The 8,871-nt window shown below is 45.8% G+C and overlaps 1 protein-coding gene across 1 annotated transcript in view; it reads left to right on the top strand.

Moving 5' to 3' along the window:
• The first annotated feature begins 3,452 nt into the window (after positions 1-3,452).
• Positions 3,453-8,871, top strand: part of DCAF4 (DDB1 and CUL4 associated factor 4) — a 29,568-nt gene continuing 24,149 nt past the window's right edge. Inside the window, exon 1 of the mRNA XM_021679543.1 lies at positions 3,453-3,489. The gene's annotated coding sequence lies outside the window, so the exon portion shown is untranslated. The remainder of the gene's footprint in view (positions 3,490-8,871) is intronic.

Raw genomic sequence — 8,871 nt, 5'->3', positions numbered from 1 at the left:
AAATTTTAATTTTAGGGGCACCTGGGTGGCTCAGTCGGTTAAGCGGCTGCCTTCGGCTCAGGTCATGATCCTGGGGTCCTGGGATTGAGTCCCACGTCTGGCTCCCTGCTCAGCGGAGAGCCTGCTTCTCCCTCTCCCTCTGCCTGCCACTCTGCCTACTTGTGCTCTCTCTCTGTCAAATAAATAAAAATCTTTAAAAATAAATAAATAAAATAAATTTTAATTTTAAAAAAAGAGCAACTTTACATTAGAGAAGCCTGTCTGACCATGACCTTAATCAAGAAATGAAAGTTAACATCATCTGTAATGGGACAAATCAAAATTATGTGCAGCCTGATAGGATGCAAGGAGAAGAATGCAGTGTCACCTCTGTGATTTCCCTGTTGGGAGACACAGTCTGAATCTAATCCTGGAAAACAGCAGGCAAACCTAAGATGAGGGCCCAAATTGAGGGACATTCTACAAATTAACTGGCTTGTAATCTTCAAAAGTGTCAAGGTCATGAAAATTAAAGATTGAGGAACTGTGCTATACTGAAGGAGATTTGAGACATAACTAAATACAATGTGATTCTGATCCTTTTGCCATAAAGAAAATTATTGGGACGATGGGTGATTCTTGAGTGGGGCCGAGGATTGGATTGTAGAAAAATGCTGATTTCCTGATTTTGATGGTTATATTGTGTATATACATATATATATATGTATATATATATATATATATAGTGGTTATACTGTGGAAAATACAAACTAAGAGTATTCCAGTGTGAAATTCCTCTGTATTACAGTTGGAATTTTCTATTCGTTTGTGATTGTTTCAAAAAGAAGTTTTTAATTATTAAAAAAAAATACAACTCATCCCCAGCACCTAGAACAGGCATGGCATTCCAAGTGCTCAATAAATATTTGAATGAATTAATGAACTATATAAACAAGTACAACAAACACATGCTTAGAAATAAAGACATCCAAATAGTAACAGTGGTTTATTTCAAGGAATGGATTTATCATAGGTAATTTGGGTATTTTTTTTTTTTACTTCATGCTTTTCTGTTTCGTACATTTTTGCATCAAACCTGTTTTACTGGGGTGCCTGGGTGGCTCAGTTGGTTAAGCGACTGCCTTCGGCTCAGGTCATGATCCTGGAGTCCCGGGATCGAGTCCCACATCGGGCTCCCTGCTCGGCGGGGAGCCTGCTTCTCCCTCTGACCCTCTTCCTTCTCGTGCTCTCTCTCATTCTCTCTCTCAAATAAAAAAAGAAAAATCTTTAAAAAAAAAAAAAAAAAAACCTGTATTACTAATTGTTAAATTGGTCACGGAGCCTGATGCGGGACTCAATCCCAGGACCCTGGGATCATGATCTGAGCCAAAGGCAGCTGCTTAATGGACTGAGCCACCCAAAGGTCACCCTATTTTTACTTTTGATGGTAATATGTACCATCCAGATATCCAGCCTTCCTCATAATGGAGGGTCTCAATCCATGGGCATGTAGACCAAGCAGTGAGGTGCTCTATAGTCACCACATCTACTCCTCACAATAATTCTCTTCAGTACATAGCATCATCCTCCTTTTATCTATGAAGAAACTGGGGTTCACAGACACCAAATGACTCTCATCTGAGACCAAGCTCCCTTTGTGCCTTGATTTGCAAATATTCTTAAATCTTTTTTCTCTGGCATGCCTACTGCACATCACGAAGGCAAAACCTGCGTCTGAGCCCTCTGCCCGGCTGGCGGCCATTCACTCAGCATGCCCCAAGCCAACTCCTTCCTGACTTCCTCCAGTGACCCTAGCTCTTCAGCTTGCAATCCCCTTTGACTCCTCCCACAGGGTTCATCAAACCTTGCAGATCCTCCCTCCTCTTAAGTGTGTCCCCCATCTGCCCTCCCTTCCATCCCAGCAACCACCACTCTGCTTCAGCCCTCACTACCTTTCACAGGGACTGTGGTTGCACTAAGCTCCTAAGGAGGCTCCCAGCCTCCACAATCTGTCGTCTCCAGTCTCTCCCACTGTGCCACCTGGGTGATCTCTCCAAAGCTCAGCTCTAGTCCTGCACTCCCCAACTTCCAAACCTTCTGAGGTCCCCTCTGCCTGCTCCTTTCCCTGATATTTGACCCAACCTACCCTGCCAGTTTTGCTTCCAAGACTCCCCTCCCATACAGCCAAAATGAATGCCTCACTATTCCTTGAACAGACTTCCAGTGAGGTTGTTCGTTCAGCTTAGAATTTCTGTCTGCCTTCTCTTCTGGGCCATTCAAGCTTCACAAAGCTGTGCTTTATTCTGACTATACTCACTTCTCATTCTGCTCACCACCTCTCCCTGCTCCACACCCTGCATTTATTTGTAAACTCCTTGAGAGCTGAAATTCTACCTTCTTCATTATTGATTGAAATGTTTTCACACTGAGATACAACTGATAAACCACACGACCTATTTTCTGATTGGTCCAGCCACTCACAGGGACCCGGATTAAAAACGCACATGGTGTGCCAGGTCTGCTAGTGGCAACAACCAAGCTTGGCCTATTTAATTTTTTTTCCCCTCCAAGCCTGGCCTATTTGAACCCAGATCTTCTCACAAAACTGTCACTTCTGGCCAAGTGCCCATCACAGGCTTCTAGAAGTTCTGATAGCTGCCGGCTGATATCTGGAACAGTCAAAGCACACAGAACATTCTGGAATTATTAGTCGTACGAACAGACTTTGCACTGAAGAGAACATCAGATCAACTTCATTGTTCAACAACAGAAGAAATGAAGGCACAAAAAAGAGAAGAGACTCGACCTAAGTCACACAACAAAGCAGGAAAACACAACTAGACCGAGAAGTGACCCTCCATGACGGCCCTTTAGGCCACGCTCCTCTGCACCTTGGAGCCATACAGACCTAGGGTCAGCCGACTCAGCCACCTGCGGTCACTGCCCAACACGTCACCACCTGTTTTCTCTCCCTCATCTCAGAGACCCCTTTGTCCTTCCCACAGTAAAATCTTTCCTCCCCCCAAGTCTCAGGTTTAAAGACAGTAGCCCAGGGCGGCGAGAGGACGACTCTGGGCTGGATCAGTTGGCTGCGGACAGAGAAGGTACCCGTTGCTGGGTCAGACACCCAACTTCTTCAGAAGAAGCCGACTCCTCCGAGCTTCCGGGATCAGAACTCAGCCTCCTACCCCGCCCGGCCCCGCCCCCAACGTGCTCGGCCCCGCCCCAGACCCGCATGCCGACACGCGGCCCCCTCGCCTGGCCTGGGCGGAGCCGAGCTCCAATCTCCGCCCTCCCCCTAAGATCCATCCTATTGGCGTAGACAGTCAGAAGCCACGTCCAATGAGACGGAACGGGCGGCCGCCTGGTCCTATCCGCTGCGACAACACAAAAAACGGACGCAACTAACTGGCAGACGCTACACCGTGGTCTTTCCGGGTCCTTCCCCGCTTAGACCGTACTCCTGTGGGTCCCGGCCCTGAGGGCGAGCCGGAAAGGACCGTCTACTAAGTAAGTGTCTGCCGCGGCGGTGGCCGTTGGCGTCGGTCCGGTAATCGTAACTACCCTGTTGGATTTTTAGGATGTTCTCACTTTTAAATATTATAGTTCTCCTGCGGCTGCTCTCCCTCAGAGCTCGCGGTGGGACGGGCCGTGGGGGAAGGCCCGAGAAAGGGGCGGGGAGCAGCGGAGCACGTGGAACGCCGGCCTGAGCGTGGCGTGGATGGGGGGCTGGGCCGGCGAGCTCCGGCTGCGCGGGCTCCGTAGGCGTGTACAGCCCGGCTCGTCCTGTCGGGTTGGTTCTGCAGCCGTAAACGGTGGAACGTGGGGGGGACCCCGAGTGTCGCCGCTCTGTGTCGGACCCGAAAGAGCGTTTTATTAAGCCCTGGTGCTGAAGGTAGCACCCAACACCTGCCTCTGGCTGGAGCGCGGACCCTTGGTGGCCGTTTCCCTGAGAGTTCAGGTTGTGAGAACAGCTAACGCACCTTGAGCGCGTACTGAGTGCTCCGCGCCGTGCTAACTGCTTTACAACCCTTAACTAAGTTTCCCCCCGCACCAGCCCTGTGAGGTAGGTAGGAGTACCTTTGTCAGACGCAGGAAGAGGCCTAGTGAGGTTTCGCTTGTCCAGGATAACTACTGAACTAGTCAGTAGCAGAGCCCCGGTTTGAACCCAGGCGTTCCGAGTTTACCTCCACACCGAGTCGTGTGTTGGCGAGAAAGCCACCTTTTCGTACTTGTGCCTTCGGGGTCCTGGACGCCTCATCGCGCCCCGCCCCCGCTGACCTCAGAAACGGTGATACCACCCCCTTCCCCCCGCCCACCATGGGCGTGGGGTAGTCCACAGTCCTTTCTTTTCTTGTGACTGAAACAGCAAGGCGGAAAGAAAGCTGTCATAACTTCCTGGAGGAAACAGACGAAATTCCGAAATTCCAAAGTCTGGTTTTAAATAACAATGGAAATTACACTTGAGGTGGTGTTCGGTGGGTAACCAACCCCCGGGGCCTGACCAGCCGGGGTGAGATTCCTTTTTCTCCACTCTTTGTGTCCTGCTGGGTAAGATACTTAGTCCTGGAAGCCTCAGTTTCCTCATTTGTAAAAATAGAAAAACCAACTCAAGGTGGGCATGGCAAGCTCCTTGTAGAGGCCATTTTGTATTCGGCTTTACAAACCATTCAGCATTAGCATTTTCCGTATTACAATCCGGTAGTCTCCATAATCGTAATTACCCCGTTGGATTTTTAGGATTTTAAGTATTATAGTTCTCCTGTAGTAAATCTTTTTTGTTTTTGAGATATAATTCACATACCGTAAAATCCACCATTTTAAAGGGTACAGTTCAGTGGGTTTTGTAATATATTCACAGGGTTGTGTGACTATCACCACGATCTTATTCCAGAACATTTTCATCACCCCAAAAAGAAACCCTGTGGCCCAGCTGCCAGGGCCTCCCAACCTGAGGTCTTGGGTGGGGGAGATGGAGCCTCTTCCCACCCTGAATTTCAGCCCTGGGCTCCCAGCACACCTGCTGAGCAGAGGCCCAGGTAGAGGCTGCCCCACAGCCCCCTGGCATGGGGAGGTGTCTCGGGAGAGGGGGAGGGCCAGTTATCCAAGAAACTGTGGGATGTTCCAACCACAAGCCTTTGGGAGAGCTGTGCCAAATCTTGGCCATTCCTATGGGGAGAACTGCCCGACTTCCAGGCCAACCCAACTTCCAGATGAGATCCCACAACTGGGCCTCTACAGAGACTAGATTTGAAGCAGGGCCTGAAAAACTCAGGAATTTGCCAAACTTCAGGATTATCGACAAGCGGGGGTTCAGACTTGGAGCCAAAGGAGGTGAACCTTTGAAAGCTCTTGCAACCAAGGTAAAAATGAAACGGAATGACTTCATAGCAACATAACAGCAAAGAATGGAGAAGCTAAACTGAATTAGAAAGGGCAAGGCTGCAAACCCATCTGATGGGCATGTTATTTCACGGGCGGAACCCAATTACAGGCAGCTGCAGTGGATACTATCCAAACAGCTTTCATCTGGAGAAAGCTATTGGCAGTTCTGAAAAGCAAAGAGTAAAGGATACCGATACTGTATTTCAATTTTATCACTATTGAAAAGCAGTAAAGCAAAGCATTAGAGGTATACACTGCTGCCTACCAAAATGCACCAAAGGTTGATGAGGAAGATTTACAGGTTTTTCAGAAGCTTTAGGTATCCACCAGATTATCAACCTCATTTAGATAATGTAAGAATGTTACCCAATGATCTAGCTCAGCCAGTAACTCCGGAAACCAAAAGGAAAGCTTTTGTGCACTGTGAGGCCAAGTGCTCCATCTCCAGGAATACCGAGGGAGCTGGACAAATCAAAAGCACAGCTCCTGGCTAGGTTTGCCAACAAACCTGTTGCGGAACAAACTCGGATAACTCATCGCAAGAGAAGCCAGTAACTCAAGAGACCAGGGTTTGGAAAAGAGAAAGAGAAATTTATTTCAGGTGCCAGCAGCCAGAGGCGGTGGCAGACTCAAGCCTTAACTGACCTCTCAGCCCACAAGTTGGATACCTAGAGTTTTATAGGGAGAGGTTCAGAGGGGTACGTGCCAAAGAACAGACAGAGTGTGTGATCACAGGTTGGGGGGTTGGTATGTGTGCATCCCATGATCGTGGGCAGGGAGGGGATGTATGGGATGTGGTCTTTCTAGGCATTCTGTTGCTGTTGGGGCTTTTCTGGCCTGGCGGTTCCAATGTTCTGGTCATTGCAAAACCTCTTCATCAGTGCCTCAGGAAAGCATGATTAGAAATAAGAGCAATAGGTTTCAGTTAGAGCTTGAGTTAGGCATCCTGTCTATTTCTGGTTTTAACTGTTGGGATCTGTAGTTAAGCAAGAAGGCTCACTGACAAGAACAAATTCAGAGTTTCCAGAGATCACTGTCAGCTAAGTGTATATCTGCAACAGGACATCACCTGTCGACTAAGAAAGGGTCAACAAGCAGATGATTGAGATGTTACAGAAGAAAATTAATTTTCTTATACTTGTTTCCATTTTCATCTTAAAATGACTCAATCCAGGATTACAGTGGTACCCCTTATCCAGGGAGACACATTCCAAAACCCCCTGTGGATGCCTGAAACCATGGGTAGTACCGAAACCTGTATATTCTGTTTTTTTCCTATACAGACATACCTGTGATAAAGTTTAATTCATAAATTAGGCAGTAAGAGATGAACAACAATTAACTGATAATCAAATAGAACAATTACAACAATATACTGTGATAAAAGGTATGTGAACATGATCTGTCTCAAAATCTTATTGTACTGTACTCACCCTTTTTGTGATAATGTAAGATGATAAAATGCCAGTGCAATGAGACAACTTATAGACATTGTGACACGGCATTAGACTGTTAACTGATCTCCCAAGGATACATCCGGAGGAGGATCATCTGCTTCTGGATCTAATGGAGGATAACTGAACCCGGGGAAAGTGAAACTGGGTCAGGGGGTCTGCTGGACTGAATTGTAAAACTTTATACTGGCTTGCTATGTTAAACTTCGAAATGCTACTGAAAATAGGGGGAAAAAATAAAGGAAGTTTGTGCTGACCTAAAATGAAGGTTTTAAAAAATATTACATACTCAGTCATTTTAACCTCTTACCTTGTGATGTGTGGTCTTTTTGTATAATCCCCTCCCCTCCTTTTTTTAAGATTATGGATTTCAAAGTGTTTCATATTATTGCACTATTCCTGGTTGGGAATGCTATAATAAGTAGATAACAGAAACCAAAGAAATCTGCCAATTCCAGTTCTTTAAGTTCGACTCCAGGAAAGGATCCTATCTAGTTGTTCTGATTAAAAAATTCTATTTCAGGGGCGCCTGGGTGGCTCAGTCGTTAGGCGTCCAATTCTTGATTTTGGCTCAGGTCATGATCTCATGGTTGTGAGATCAAGCCCCGCATAGGGCTGGGTGCTGGGCTCTCTCTCCCTTTGCCCCTCATCCTACCCACTCTCTTAAAAAAATTCTATTTCATGAAGTGTTAAGTAAAAAGACAAGTTGTTTTTTTTTTTAACTTTTACTGAAACATGAAGTCTCATCATTTGATCTATGTATTTACCTTTCAGTAAGTGTTTAATCAAACAAAGTAAAGGAAACATGGTACTAGTGTATCAGTGTTTTATGAATGCACAGGCATAAATCTTAGTTTAAATAAAAGTCACATTCAACCTGATTCTGGTTTTAAAACAAAACTGTCATAGTGAAGTATTATATATGTGACTATTGCTTTTGGTACCAAAGCTAAAAATTTGGTGGCATGAAAACATAAACAGGTACACATGGAACATTGTAAATCACTTAACGTTTTATAAAAATTTTGCTAAGCTACCACCTAGATAATGAAAGGATATAACAGTGACTCTTTTTTTTTTTTTTAACATTTTTTTTTTTTAAGATTTTATTTATTTATTTGAGAGAGAGAATGAGATAGAGAGAGCATGAGAGGGGGGAGGGTCAGAGAGAGAGGCAGACTCCCCGCTGAGCAGGGAGCCCGACGTGGGACTCGATCCCGGGACTCCAGGATCATGACCCGAGCCGAAGGCAGTTGCTTAACCAACTGAGCCACCCAGGCGCCCATAACAGTGACTCTTATTCCTAGAAATATAAAACGATTTAATCAGAGCCTTTATAAACTAATTGGGGGTGACTGGGAAAAGCACTTACTCATAACAGAAAAAAAGACTCCCAACAAGCTTCTTTCAAAAGGAATATTTGGGAGTGGAGGGATCTTTGTGCCAGTTAGTCATTCCCCATTCTCTGCCTTCTCTTCCCCTACTTCCAGCCCCCTGGAAACCACCTCTTCCAGTCCAATTTATTTTTTCCTTGTGCTTCAGGTGTTCTATCTAAGGAACCATTACTTAATCCATGATCATGATGATTTATATCTTTATTTTCTTCTAAGAGTTTTATAGTTTTAGGGGCACCTGGGTGGTGCAGTCAGTTAAGCGTCCAACTCTTGGTTTCAGCTCAGGTCGTGATCTCAGGGTTGTGGGATCAAGCCCTGTGTGGAGCTCTGCACTCAGTATGGAGTCTACTTGGGATTCCTCTCCCACTCCCTCTACCCCTCCTGCTCATGCTCACACTCTCTTTCTCTAAAAAAAAAACTTTCTTTTTTAAGTTTTATAGTTTTGGATATTGGATCCATTAGAGTTAATTTTTATCTATGATGTGAAGTAGGGATTCAAATTCATTCTTCTGCAGGTGTATATCCAGTTGTCCTAGCGGTTGAAAATACTATTCTTTCGCCCACTGAATAGTCTTGGCACCTTTTTCAGAAACCAATTGGGGGGCACCTGGCTGGCTCAATTAGTAGAGCATGTGACTCTTAATCTCAGGGTCGTGAGT

Source organism: Neomonachus schauinslandi, chromosome 9, assembly GCF_002201575.2.
Source record: "Neomonachus schauinslandi chromosome 9, ASM220157v2, whole genome shotgun sequence".
NCBI lineage: Eukaryota > Metazoa > Chordata > Mammalia > Carnivora > Phocidae > Neomonachus > Neomonachus schauinslandi.
The sequence above is the reverse complement of the archived record's forward strand: the minus strand, read 5'-3'. Positions and strand labels throughout refer to the sequence as shown.